We start from the raw sequence: 13,937 nt of genomic DNA, 5'->3' as shown, positions 1-13,937 counted from the left end.
CTTGTCTATTTTTAAACCCAGTGTCCCAGCCGATGAAGGCAAGCATGCCATATGCATTGCCATTTTCAGTGACCTATGTACCTGTATACACAGATCCCTCAGCCTACCAATACTCTTAAGGGTTCTGCCATTTATTATATGTTTCCTATCTATATTAGATCTTCCAAAATGCATTACTTCACATTTGTCTGGATTAAACTCCATCTGTCATCTCTCCACTGAAGTCTCCAACTGATCTATATCCTGCAGTATCCTCTGATGGTCCTTGTCACTATCCGAAAATCCACCAACCTTTGTGTTGTCCACAAACTAATCAAACCAGTTACATTTTCCTCCAAATTATTTACATATATTACAAACAGCAACATGTGCATCTGTGTACACTGGGCATTTGCATCTCAATGAGCATTAGCCATCTGCAGCATCTGTGTGTACGGAGTGTGTGTGTCTCAGTGAGGATTAATTCTCTACAGCATCTTTATCTGTGTATGCTGTGTGTGTGATTCAGTGATGATTAACACTGCAGCATGTGTATCTGTGTACAATGTGTGTGAGTTTCTCAATGAGGATCAACACTCTGGACCCTGTGTGGCCATGTACGCTGTGTTTGAATGTCACAGTGAAGATTAACACTATGACGTGTATCTGGGCACACTGTTTGTGCCAGTGAGCATTAACGCTCTGCCACATGCGTACACTGTTATGTGCTTCAGTGAGGGCTAACCCTCTGCAGCATCTGTATCTTTGTACACTGTGTGTGTGTGTGTGTGTGTGTGTGCCTCAGTGCTGATTAACTCTGTGAATTCAGTGAGGATTAACTCTGTGCAATGTGCACCTATATGCACTGTTTGTGTGTCTCTGAGAATTAATGCTTTACAGCATGTGCATCTGTGCACATTGTGCATCTCAGTCAGGGTTAACACTGCAGCAAGTGTATCTGTGTACACTGTGTTGTGTACACTGTGTCTGAGTATTAGACATCTGTAGCATGTGTGTCTGTACAGTGTGTGGGAGTGTCTCAGCGAGGATTAACACTCTGCCGCGTGCATATCTGTGTAGACAGTGTGTTTGAGTTTCTCCGTGAGAATTAACACTGCGTGTGCATGTGTGTCAGTGTGGATTAATCCTCTGCGGCTTCTTTATCTGTGTACAGTGGGTGTGTGATGCAGTGAGGCTTAACATTCTGCAACTTGTGCAACTCTGTGCACTGTGTCACAGTGAGGGTTAACACACTGCAGCATATGCATCTGTGTACACATTGTGTGTTTCATGAAGTTTAACAATCTGCAACATGTGTATCCATGTTCACGTGTATCTGTGTACACTGTGTGTTAATCCTCAATTGCAGAGCAGTGAAGCTGATTGGCTGTTGCAGGTAAGATTTGCATAGGTACAGTCACTGATACCAGAAGGTGGACTTCCGAAAAGCACCCTCTGTGTTTGAGTGAAGGCAATTGTCTGAGTGAGAGCAGCAGAGCAGCGAAGCTGATTGGATGTTGTAGGTAAGATTTGCATAGATGCAGTCACCGCTTCTGAAGGTGGACCTCTGAAAGGCACCCTCTGTGTTCGAATGAAGGTAAGTGTCCAAGTGAGGGCAGCAAAGTGGCAAAGCTGATTGGTTGTAGCATAGAAACAGGCCCTTTGGCCCAACTTGTCCATGCATTTTTTTTGAAACCCCTAAGCTAACCCCAATTACCAGCATTTGGCCTATACCTATATAACTTTCTAAATGCTTTTTAAAAGACAAAATTATACCTGCCTCTACCACTACCTCTGGCAGTTTGTTCTAGACATTCACTACCCTTTATGTTAAAAAAATTGCCCCTCCAGACACATTTGTATCTCTTCCCTCTCACCTTAAACCTATGCCCTCTAGTTTTAGACTCCTCTACCTTTGGGAAAAGATATTGACTGTCTAGCTGATCTGTGCCTCTCATTATTTTATAGACCTTTATCAGATCACCCCTCAGCCTCCTATGCTCCAGAGGAAAAAGTCCCAGTCAATCCAGCCTCTCCTTATAACTGAATCCATCAAGTCTCGGTAGCATTCTAGTAAGTCTTTTCTGCACTCTTTTTAGTTTAATAATATCCTTTCTATAATAGGGTGACCAGAATTGCACACAGTATTCCAAGTGTGGCCTTGTCACTATCTTATACAACTTCAACAAGACATTCCAACTCCTGTATTCAATGTTCTGACCACTAAACCAAGTATTCCGAATGTCTTCTTCGCCACTCTGTCCACCTGTGACTCCACTTTCAAGCAGCTATGAACATGTACCCCAAGATCTCTTTGTTCTGTAACTCTCCCCAACGCTCTACCATTAACTGAGTAAGTCCTGCCCTTGTTCAATCTACCAAAATGCACCTTACTTTTGTCTAAATTAAACTCCATTTGCCATTCGTCAGCCCACTGGCCCAATTGATGAAGTTACCATTGCAATTGGAGATAAGTTTCTTCACTGTCCACTATGCCAGTAATCTCAGTGTCATCTGCAAACTTACTAACCATGCCTCCTATATTCTCATCCATATAAATGACAAATAATAGTGGACCTAGCACTGAACTCTGAGGCACACCAGTGGTCACAGGCCTCCAGTTTGAAAAACAACTCTTTACAACCACCCTCTGGCTTCTGTCAAGAAGCCAAATTTGTATCCATTTAGATACCTCACCCTGAATCCCGTGAGATTTAACCTTATGCAACAACCTACCATGCGGTACCTTGTCAAAGGCCTTGCTAAAGTCCATGTAGACAACATCAACTGCACTGCTCTCATCTACCTTTCTGGTTACCCCTTCAAAAATCTCAATCAAATTTGTGAGACATGATTTTCCACCTACAAAGCCATGTTGACTGTCTCTAAATGCCTGCAGATCCTGTCTCTCAAAATACCTTCCAACAATTTACCCACCGCACATGTGAGGCTCACTGACCTATAGTTCCTTTTTAAACAAAGGCACAATATTTGTTACTCTCCAATCTTTAGGCATCACCCGTGACTATTGATGATTCAAATATCTCGGCTAGGGAGACCTGCAATTTCCTCCCTACCCTCCCACAATGTCCTGGGATACAATTCATCAGATCCTGGGGATTTATCTACCTTGATGTGCTTTAAGATTTCCAGCAGCTTCTCAAGAGATCAGTATTTATTTTGCAAGTTCCCTAACATCCATGCTTTTCTCAACAGTAAGTACTGATGAGAAATATTCATTTAGGATCTCACCTATCTCTTGTGGATCCACTCGTAGATGACTTTGTTGATCCTTAAGAGGCCCTATTTTCTCCCTTGTTACACTTTTGCCCTTTATATATTTGTAGATGCTCTTTGGATTCTCCTTTGCCTTATCTGCCAAAACAATCTCATGTCCCCTTTTTGCCTTCCTGATTTCTCTCTTAACTCTACTCCTACACCTGCTATACTCTTCAGGAGATTCACTTGATCCCAGCTGCCTATGCATGTCATGTGCCTCTTTCTTCTTCTTGACCAGGATCTCAAAATCCCAAGTCATCCAGGGTTCCCTACTTCTGCCAGCCTTACCATTCATTCTAAGAGGAATGTGTTTGCCCTGAACCCTGGTTAACACACTTTTGAAAGCATGCCACTTACCAGATGTCCCTTTGCCTTCCCACAGACTCCCCCAATTAACTTTTGAAAGTTCCTGCCTGATACCATCAAAATTGGTATTGCCCCAATTTAGAATTTTAACTTTTGGACAAGACCTATCATTCTCCATTGCTATTTTAAAACCAATAGAATTATGGTCACTGGTCCCAAAGTGATCCCTCATTTGTCACCTGCCCTTCCTCATTTCCCAAAAGGAGATCAGGTTTTTCCCCCTCTCTAGTTGGGCCATCCACATACAATTCCTCCTAAATACACTCAACAAATTTCTCTCTATGACTATCCCAGTCAATGTTGGGAAAATTAAAATCTCTGACTATTACCACCCTAGTTTTCTTGGAGCTATCTGTAATCTCCTTACATATTTGCTCCTCAATTTCTGACTATTTGGGGGCCTATAGTACAATCCTACCAAAGCGATTTTCCCCTTCTTATTTCTCAGTTCTATCCATATAGACTCAGTGGCCAAACCCTCGGATATATCCCCTCTCATATGGCCATGATGCTTTTCCTAATCAAAAGTGCAACTCCCCCTCCTCTCTTTCCTACAGCATCTGTACCCTGGAATATTAAGCTGCCAGTCCTGACCCTCCCTGAGCCATGTTCCAGTAATTGTTAAAACATCCCAGTCCCACTTACTCAAGCATGCCCAGAGTTCATCTGCAGGCTGCTGCAGATAATATCTGCATAGAACGTTGACTTTTCTCTCCTTACAGATGCTACCAGATCTGCTGAGATTTTCCAGCGTTTTCTCTTCTGATTTCCCAAAGGTACCCTCTGTGTTTGAGTGAAGGCAAGTGCCCAGTGAGGGCAGCAGAGCAGTGAAGCTGATTGGCTGTTGCAGATAAGATTTGCATAGGCGCCGTCACTGCTACCAGAAGGTGGCATGTGTTGAAGCTGTTGTAAAGGAAGGTTAAACACCAAATACTACTTCAGTGTTTCCCTCGCTACCTCCTCATCTAACCAAAACAAAGTCACCAGTAGGACAACAAGCAAGGGTAAGGTGAGTTGAGATTATTCTACCCTTCACCTGTATAAGGGCAGTATGGCAGCTAGTATGTTTCTCCTGTCAGATATGGAAAATTAGGGAGCAGTCTAATCTCCCTGACAACTTTGTCTGCAGGAAGTGTGTCCAGTTGTAGCTCCTCACAGACTGCATTGTTTGTTTAGAGCAGCAGATGGGTGCACTGCAGAGCATACAAGAGAGTGTGATAGACACTAGTTGCAGGGAGGTTGTCATATCACAGGTTCAGTCAGGTAGATGGGTGACTACCAGGAGAGGCAGGCAGGTTGTACAGGAGTCTCTTGTGGCTCCACGGTAGCACAGTGATTAGCACTTCTGCTTCACAGTTCCCAGGGACCTGGGTTCGATTCCTGGCTTGGGTCACTGTCTGTGTGGAGTTTGCACATTCTCCTTGTGTCTGCGTGGGTTTTTTCCAGGTGCTCCGGTTTCCCCCCACAATCCAAAGATGTGCGGGTTAGGTTGATTGGCCATGCTAAAATTGTCCTTAATGTCCTGAGATGTGTAGGTTAGAGAGATTAATGGGTAAATATGTAGGGACATGGGGGTAGGGCCTGGGCGGGATTATTGTCAGTGCAGACTCGATGGGCCAAATGCCTCTTTCTGTACTGTAGTATTTCTACAAATCTTCTATGATTCATATTGCTCTTCCTCATAGTATACCATTTTGGATACTGTTGAGGGGGATAGTCTGTCAGGGAAAGATACCAACAGCATCCAGGCCTGTGGCGCCACAGCCGGTTCTGCTGTAGAGCAGGGTTGGGCAAAGAGCAAGCGAGCAAGAAGGCTTGCTAGTTAGAGGCAGAAACAGGCATTTCTGTGGTCGTGATCGAGACTCCAGAATGGTGTGTTGCCGCCTAGGTGCCAGGGTCAAGGACATCTCTCAGCGGTTGCAGGATGTTCTTAAGGGAGAGGGTGAGCAGCCAGAGATCGTCGTAATATTCATACTAACGACAAAGGTAGGAAAAGTGATGAGGTCCTGAAGTGTGAATATAGAGAATTAGGAAGAAGGCTAAAGTGCAGGACCTCAAAGATAATAATCTCTGGACTACTACCCGTGCCATGTACTAGTGAGAGTAGGAATAGGAAGATTCGGCAGTTAAATATGTGGCTTGAGAGCTGGTGCAGGGGGAAGGGATTTAGATTTTTGGATCATTGGGATCTCTTCTGAGGAAGGGTTACACCTGAACTAGAGGGAGACTAATATCCCACCGGGGAGACTTGCTAGAGCCACTCAAGAGGGTTTAAACTAGTTTGGCAGGGGATGGGACCCAAAGCAACAAGGAGACGGAAGAGAAGGTTGAGGAAAGCAAGGAAGTGAAAGAGAGCACATTAAATAATAAAGGCAATGTCAGTAATCCTAGTACCAGACAGATGAGGCAAAAGCAATACAAAGAACAAGGGGAGTCCAGATTAAACTGCATTTCTTTCAATTCAAGAGGCAAGGCAGATGAACTCAGGGCATGGATGGGTATGTGGAACTGGGATATTATAGCAATTACTGAAACATGGTGAATGGAGGGACAGGATTGGCAGCTCAATATTCCAGGGTACAGATGCTATAGGAAAGATGCTATAGGTTAATGAGCAGAGGCAGTTGTACTTTTGATTAAATAAAACATCACAGCAATACTGAGAAGGGATATATCCGAGGGTTCGCCCACTGAGTCTATATGGGTGGAACTGAAAAATAAGAAGGGGGAAATCACTTTGATAGAGTTGTACTATAGGCCTCCAATTAGTCAGTGGGAAATTGAGAAGCAAGTATGTAAGAGGATTACAGATAGCTCCAAGAAAAATAGGGTGGTAATAGTAGGGGATTTCAACTATCCCGATATTGACTGGGACAGCCAAAGTATGGCTGGAGAGAAATTTATTGAGTGTATTCAAGAAGAATTTATCATTCAGTATATGGATGGCCCAAATAGAGAGGGGGAAAATCTTGACTCCTCTTGGGAAATAAGAAAGGGCAGATATCAGAAGTGTTAGTGAGGAATCACTTTGGGACCAGTGACCATAATTCTATTAGTTTTAAGATAGCTATGGAGAATGATAGGTCTGGCCCAAAAGTTAAAATTCTAAATTGGGGCATGGCCAATTTTGATGGTATCAGGCAGGAACTTTAATTGGGGGAGTCTGTGGGAAAGCAAAGGAACATCTGGTAAGTGGGAGGCTATCAAAAGTGTATTAACCAGGGTTCAGGATAAACATATTCCTTTTAGTGTGAAGGGCAAGGTTGGTAGAACTCTGTATGACTTGGGATATTGAGGCCCTGGTCAAGAAGAAGAATGACATGCATAGGCAGCTAGGATCAAGTGGATCATTTGAAGAGAATAGAGGATGTAGAAGTAGAATTAAGAGAGAAATCAGGAGGGCAAAAAGGGGACACAAGACTGTTTTGGCAGATAAGGCATTGGAGATTCCAAAGAGCCTCTATAAATACATAACAGGCAAAAGATTAACAAAGGAGTGAGTAGAGCCTCTTAAGGATCATCAAGGTCATCTATGTGCGAATCCACAGGAGATAGGTGAGATGCTAAATGAATATTTCTCATCAGTATTAACTGTTGAGGAAAACATGGGTGTTAGGGAACTTGGGGAAATAAATAGTGATGTCTTGAGGAGTGTACATATAGCAGAGAAGGAGGTGCTGGAAGTCTTAAAGTGCATCATGATACATAAATCCCTGGGACCTAATGAACTGTATCCCAGGATATTGTGGGTCCCATAGCAGAGATATTTGAATCATCGATGGTCACCACTGAGGTACCTGAAGATTGGAGAGTGGCAAATGTTGTGCCTTTGTTTAGAAAGGACTGCAGGGAAAAGTCTGGGAACCACAGGCCAGTGAGCCTCACATCTATCATGGGTAAGTTGTTAGAGGGTATTTTGAGAGACAGGATGCATAGGCATTTGGATGCAAGGGCTGATTACGGACAGTTGGTATGGCTTTTAGAGTGGAAAATCATGTCTCTCAAATTTGAGAGAGTATTTTGAAAGCGTAACCAAGAAGGTAGACGAGGGCAGTACAATTTATGTTGTCTACATGGACTTTAGCAAGGCCTTTGACAAGGTACCACATGGTAGGTTGTTGCATAAGGTTAATCTCACAGGATCCAGGGTGAGGTATCTAAATAGATACAAAATTAGCTTGATGACAGAAACCAGAGGGTGGTTGTAGAGGGTTGTTTTTCAAACTAGAGGCCTGTGATCAGAAGTGCGCCTCAGGGATTGGTGCTGGGTCCATTGTTATTTATCATTTATATTAATGAATTGGATGAGAATATAGGAGGCATAGTTAGTAAATTTGCAGATGACGCCAAGATTGGTGGCACATGGACAGTAAAGAAGGTTATCTCGAATTTCAATGGGACCTTGATCAATTGGGCCAGTGGGTTGACGAATGGCAGATGGAGTTTAATTTAGATAAATGTGAGGTGCTGCATTTTGGTAGATTGAATAAGGGCAGGACTGACTCAGTTAATGGTAAGGTATTGGCAAGAGTTATGGAACAAAGAGTTCTGGGCATACATGTTCACAGCTCATTGAAAGTGGAGTCACAGGTGGACAGAGTAGTGAAGAAAGCATTTGGAATGCTTGGTTTCATTGGTCAGAACATTGAATACAGGAGTTAGGATGTCTTTTTGGAGTTATACAAGACATTAGTAAGGCCACACTTGGAATATTGTGCACAGTTCTGGTCACCCTATTATAGAAAGGATATTGTTAAACTAGAAAGAACACAGAAAAGATTTACTAGGATGCCACTGGGACTGATCGTTTGAGTTATAAGGAGAGACTGGATAGACTGGGGCTTTTTTCTCTGGAGCTTAGGAAGCTGAGGGGCGATCTCATAGGGGTCTATAAAATAATGAGGGGCATAGATCAGCTAGATAGTCAATATCTTTTCCCAAAGGCAGGGGAGTCTAAAACCAGAGGACATAGGTTTAAGGTGAGAGGGGTCCAGAGGGGTAATTTTTTCACAGAGAGGGTGGTGAGTGTCTGGGACAAGCTGCCAGAGGTAGTAGTAGAGGCAGGTACAATTTTGGCTTTTAAAAAGTCAAAAGACAGTTACATGAGTTAGATGGGTGTAGAGGGATATGGGCCAAACGTGGGCAATTGGGACTAGCTTAAGGGTTTAAAAAAAAGGGTGGCATGGACAAGTTGGGCTGAAGAGCCTTTTTCCATGAGTAAACCTCTATGACACTCTGACACATAACACAACACAAATATGTGTATCTGAGTACAGTGTGTTTGTGTGTCTCAGTGTGTATTAACACTCAGTGTACCTCTGCACACTGTTTGTGTCAATGAGTAATAACACTCTACAACATGTATAACTGTGCACACTATACATTTGTTTCAGTGATGATTAACACTGCAGCATGTGTACCTGTGTACAGTGTGTGTGCATCTCAGTGAGTATTGATCCTCTGTAGCATGTGGATCTGTGCACAGTATGTGAGTCTCATTGCAGCATGTGAATCTTGTTATACAAGTTTAATGAGACAAACAAGGACAGTAATTCAATTATTTCTTTATTTAACACTTGTCGTACCAACTCAAACATAAACACTTAGAGTCATAGAGGTTTACAGCATGGAAACAGGCATTTCGGCCCAACTTATCCATGCCACCCTTTTCTTAAAACCCCTAAACTAAACCCAATTGCCCACATTTGGCCCATATCCAGGAAGGATGTGGAAGCTATTGAGAGGGTGCAGAGGAGATTTACAAGGATGTTGCCTGGATTGGGAAGCATGCCTTATGAAGATAGGTTGAGGGAGCTAGGTCTCTTCTCCCTGGAGAGACGAAGGTTGAGAGGCGACCTGATAGAGGTTTATAAAAAGCTAAGAGGCATAAATAGGATTCTCAGAGGCTATTTCCCAGGGCTGAAATGGTCGCTATGAGAGGACACAGGTTTAAGGTGCTGGGGAGCAAGCACAGAGGAGATAAGAACATAAGAACATAAGAAATAGGAGCAGGAGTAGGCCATCTAGCCCTTCGAGCCTGCCCCGCCATTCAATAAGATCATGGCTGATCTGTCGTGGCTCAGTTCCACTTTCCCACCCTCTCCCCATAACCCTTAATCGCCTCTCTTATCCATCAACCCGCATCTTAAAAATATTTAGCGAGGCAGCCTCCACCACTTCAACGGGCAGAGAATTCCAGAGATTCACCACCCTTTGAGTGAAGAAGTTCCTCCTCAACTCCGTTCTAAACAGCCCCCCCTTTATCTTGAGGCTGTGCCCCCTAGTCCTACTGTCTTTTTTGAGTGGGAAGAGTCTCTCCACCTCTATCCTATCCATCCCATTCATCATCTTATACATCTCAATGAGATCTCCCCTCATTCTTCTAAACTCTAACGAGTACAAGCCTAGTTTATTCAGCCTCTCCTCATAGCTCAACCCCCTCAACTCTGGTATCAGCCTAGTAAACCTCCTCTGCACTCCCTCCAAGGCCAAAATATCTTTGCGCAGGTGCGGCGCCCAAAACTGCACACAGTACTCCAGCTGCGGCCTCACCAGTGCCCTATACAGCTGCAGCAAGGCCTCCCTACTTTTATATTCAATCCCCCTCGCTATGAAGGCCAGCATCCCATTCGCCTTCCTGACCACCTGCTGCACCTGCAAGCTGGGTTTTTGCGATTCATGCACAAGGACCCCGAGGTCCCTCTGCACCGTCGCCTGCTGCAGTTTTTCACCATGTAAGTAATAGTCCTTCCTACCATTATTCCTACCAAAGTGGACCACCTCACACTTGCCAACATTAAATTCCATTTGCCATTTCCTGGCCCATTCGCCCAGCCTATCTAGATCCTTCTGCAGACTCTCCACACCCTCCGCACAATTTGCCATTCCCCCAATCTTGGTGTCATCAGCAAATTTCGACACCCTACACTCGGTTCCCTCCTCCAGATCATCTATATAAATGGTAAAAAGCTGAGGCCCCAGCACCGACCCCTGGGGCACTCCACTAGTCACCATCCGCCAATCCAAATAGCACCCGTTGACCCCCACTCTCTGCCTCCTATTTGACAACCAATCCTCTATCCACGCTAACACCCTACCCCCAACCCCATGTCCCTCGACCTTCTGCAATAACCTCTTGTGAGGTACTTTGTCAAACGCCTTCTGAAAATCCAGAAAGACCACATCCACCGGCTCTCCTCTATCCACCGCCCTAGACACATCCTCATAGAACTCCAGTAAATTTGTCAGACACGACTTCCCTTTAATGAAACCGTGCTGCGTCTGCTCTATCAAGCAGTTCCGTTCAAGATGCCTTGCAATTTCCTCCTTAATGACGGATTCTAACATTTTACCTACCACAGACGTTAAACTAACCGGCCTATAATTCCCCGCCTTTTGCCTGGCACCCTTCTTAAACAACGGCGTAACATTAGCCATTTTCCAATCCTCCGGCACTTCCCCGGAATCCAGCGACGTCTGGAAAATAACCACCAAGGCATCCACTATCACCTCCGCCATTTCTTTCAGGACCCTCGGATGCAATCCATCCGGTCCTGGCGACTTGTCCACAATCAGCCCCTCCAGTCTGTCGAGCCGATGTTAGGGGTAAGTTTTTCACTCAGAGGGTGGTGAGTGAGTGGAATCGGCTGCTGTCGGTGGTGGTAGAGGCGAACTCGCTGGGGTCTTTTAAAAGACTTCTGGATGAGTATATGGGATTGGGAGTTACAGATAGTTCTCTGGCCTGTAGGTATGGATGTGATCTGTGCAACTTGTGGGCCGAAGGGCCTGTTTGTGCTGTAGTGTTCTATGTTAGAACATAGAACATAGAACATTACAGCGCAGAACAGGCCCTTCGGCCCACGATGTTGCGCCGACCAGTTAAAAAGCAATGACCCTCTAACCTAAACCAAAACCTTTCCATCCATAAACCTATCCACGGATCTCTTAAATGCCCCCAAACTAGGCGCATTTACAACTGCAGCAGGCAGGACATTCCAATCCCTCACCACCCTCTGGGTAAAGAACCTACCCCTGACATCCGTCCTATAACTACCACCCCTTAATTTAAAGCAATGCCCCCTCATGCTAGCTTTCTCCATCCGAGGAAAAAGGTTATCACTGTCCACCCTATCTAAACCTCTAATCATCTTACATGTTTCAATAAGGTCCCCTCTTAGCCGTTCTATCTCTTTGTTCTGTAGCTCTCCCTAACTCTCTCTTAACTTGCAACTCAATAACTCTTTACTGAACTTTAACTCTAACTGAATATCAATTTTAACAATTTAACTGAAAATAGATATTACTGAGTTTAGGAAAACCTTGGCCAAGAAATATCCTTGCTGTAGAATCACCTTCTCTCTGAAGCATTCTTCAGGGTACAAGCTTTGTTGAGATAGTTGGTCTCTTCTGAGTTATTGCTGCCAACAAAGAGCTCACGTGTCTTTTACCCACAATTCTCTATTTGCTTACAGAAGATTCTCTGTCATCCAGCCAACTGTGTTACCTGAAACCAATCACATGGCTCGAAAATCCATTGAAATTACTTTTGAACGAAACCATGACACTAAGTTCAGACTGCATTCTCCATACATAGCAGCCATAAATCAGAGCTACAATGTCTCAGTTAATGTAAACACTTCCCTGGTCTGGCCAACACAGGAAGCTTCAGATCACACCTCCCAGACCAGAGCCTCTTTACAACTTGTATCTAGTTTTAACCTATAAGTTGACCAAAATTCTCAGCATGCTTCACTCTTAGCCAGAATAGCCATTTTAAAGCCACTTTTGCCATTATTGTTGTTTAATCATTGTTGTAGCTGTTCTTTCTCCATCTGTGTACACTGTGTGTCTCAGTGAGGATTAGCACTGGTGGAAACCCAGGTGGAGAAGGTTGCGAAGAAAGCTTATGGAATGCTAGCCTTTATAGGAAGGGGTATAGAGTATAAGAGCTGGCATCTAATGCTACAGTTGTACAGAACGTTGGTTAGACCGCATTTGGAGTACTGCATCCAGTTCTGGTCACCTTACTACCGGAAGGACGTGGAGACCCTGGAGAGAGTGCAGAGGAGGTTTGCCAGGATGCTGCCTGGTATGGGAGGACTGGGTTATGAGGAAAGATTGGGTAAACTGGGGCTCTTTTCCTAGAAAGACGGAGATTAAGGGGGGATCTGATAGAGGTGTATAAAATAATGAAGGGTATAGATAGAGTCAACAGTGGCAGGCTTTTTCCTAGATTGGAGACAAATATCACGAGGGGTCGCAAGCTAAGGGTGAGGCGGGAGAGGTATAATTTCGATACTAGAGAGAGGTTTTTCACACGGAGGGTCGTGGGGGTATGGAATGCACTACCAAGTAAAGTGGTGGAGGCAGGCATGCTGGACTTGTTTAAGGTTTACTTAGATAGGCAGATGAGTGAAACAGGGATGGAGGGTCATAGGAGACTGTTTTAAATAAGGATCAGAGCCTCGAGATGTTCCTGGAAATGTACTGTTACATGTGTTGATGTTTTGTCTCTTTAATCCACAGGTGTGTCGGTCCACCTTGTTATCTAACGAGGGGCACACACATGGTGGGTCGTGCATGGGCTGCTCTTGGATGTTTCGAGAGTGGCCTAGTACTTCGCGTCGTTGTGTATGCTTAAAACTAGACCAGCAGGTGGGCACCACAACAGCTCAGTGACTATCACTGCTAGCTGTGCAGATACATGGATTCGGGCCCGTCTCTGTGGGAGTTTGCGCATTCTCCCTGTGGTTGCGTAGGTTTCCTCCGGGTGCTCCGGTTTCCTCCCACACCCCAAAGATGCGGTCTTAGGCTAATTGGTGTAACAAATCATCCCTAAATTATTCTCCCCTGAATCTGGTTTCCAATGAGGGTACCATAAGCATAGACATGGGTCAAGGGAGGAGTAGGGATAAATGATTTGTTAAGATGGCGGTGCAGGCTCGTTGGGCTGTAGGGCCTGTTTCCCGTGCTGTGTTGTTCTTTGTTCTTTGAACTTTGTTTAACACACTACAGCATGTGCAGTGTGTGCATCTTAATGAGGATTAACATTCTGTATTAAGGGTGATTGTGTACACTCTGTGTGTCTCGGTGTGTATCAACTTTTTGCATCTATGTACAAAGTGTGTGAGCATCTTATCGAATATTAGCACTCTGCAGCATGTGTATCTGTACATAGTCTGTGTCTCAGTGAGAATCAACACTCTGCAGTGTATGTGTCTAAATGCAGTGTGTTTGAGTGTCTCAGTGATGTTTAACTCTGCAGCATGTGAATCTGTGCACACTTTGGGTGGAATTTTACAGCCGCTTTGCAC

This window comes from Carcharhinus amblyrhynchos, chromosome 4 (assembly GCF_965287045.1).
Source record: "Carcharhinus amblyrhynchos chromosome 4, sCarAmb.v2.hapA, whole genome shotgun sequence".
NCBI classification, from domain to species: Eukaryota; Metazoa; Chordata; class Chondrichthyes; order Carcharhiniformes; family Carcharhinidae; genus Carcharhinus; species Carcharhinus amblyrhynchos.
The sequence above is the reverse complement of the archived record's forward strand: the minus strand, read 5'-3'. Positions refer to the sequence as shown.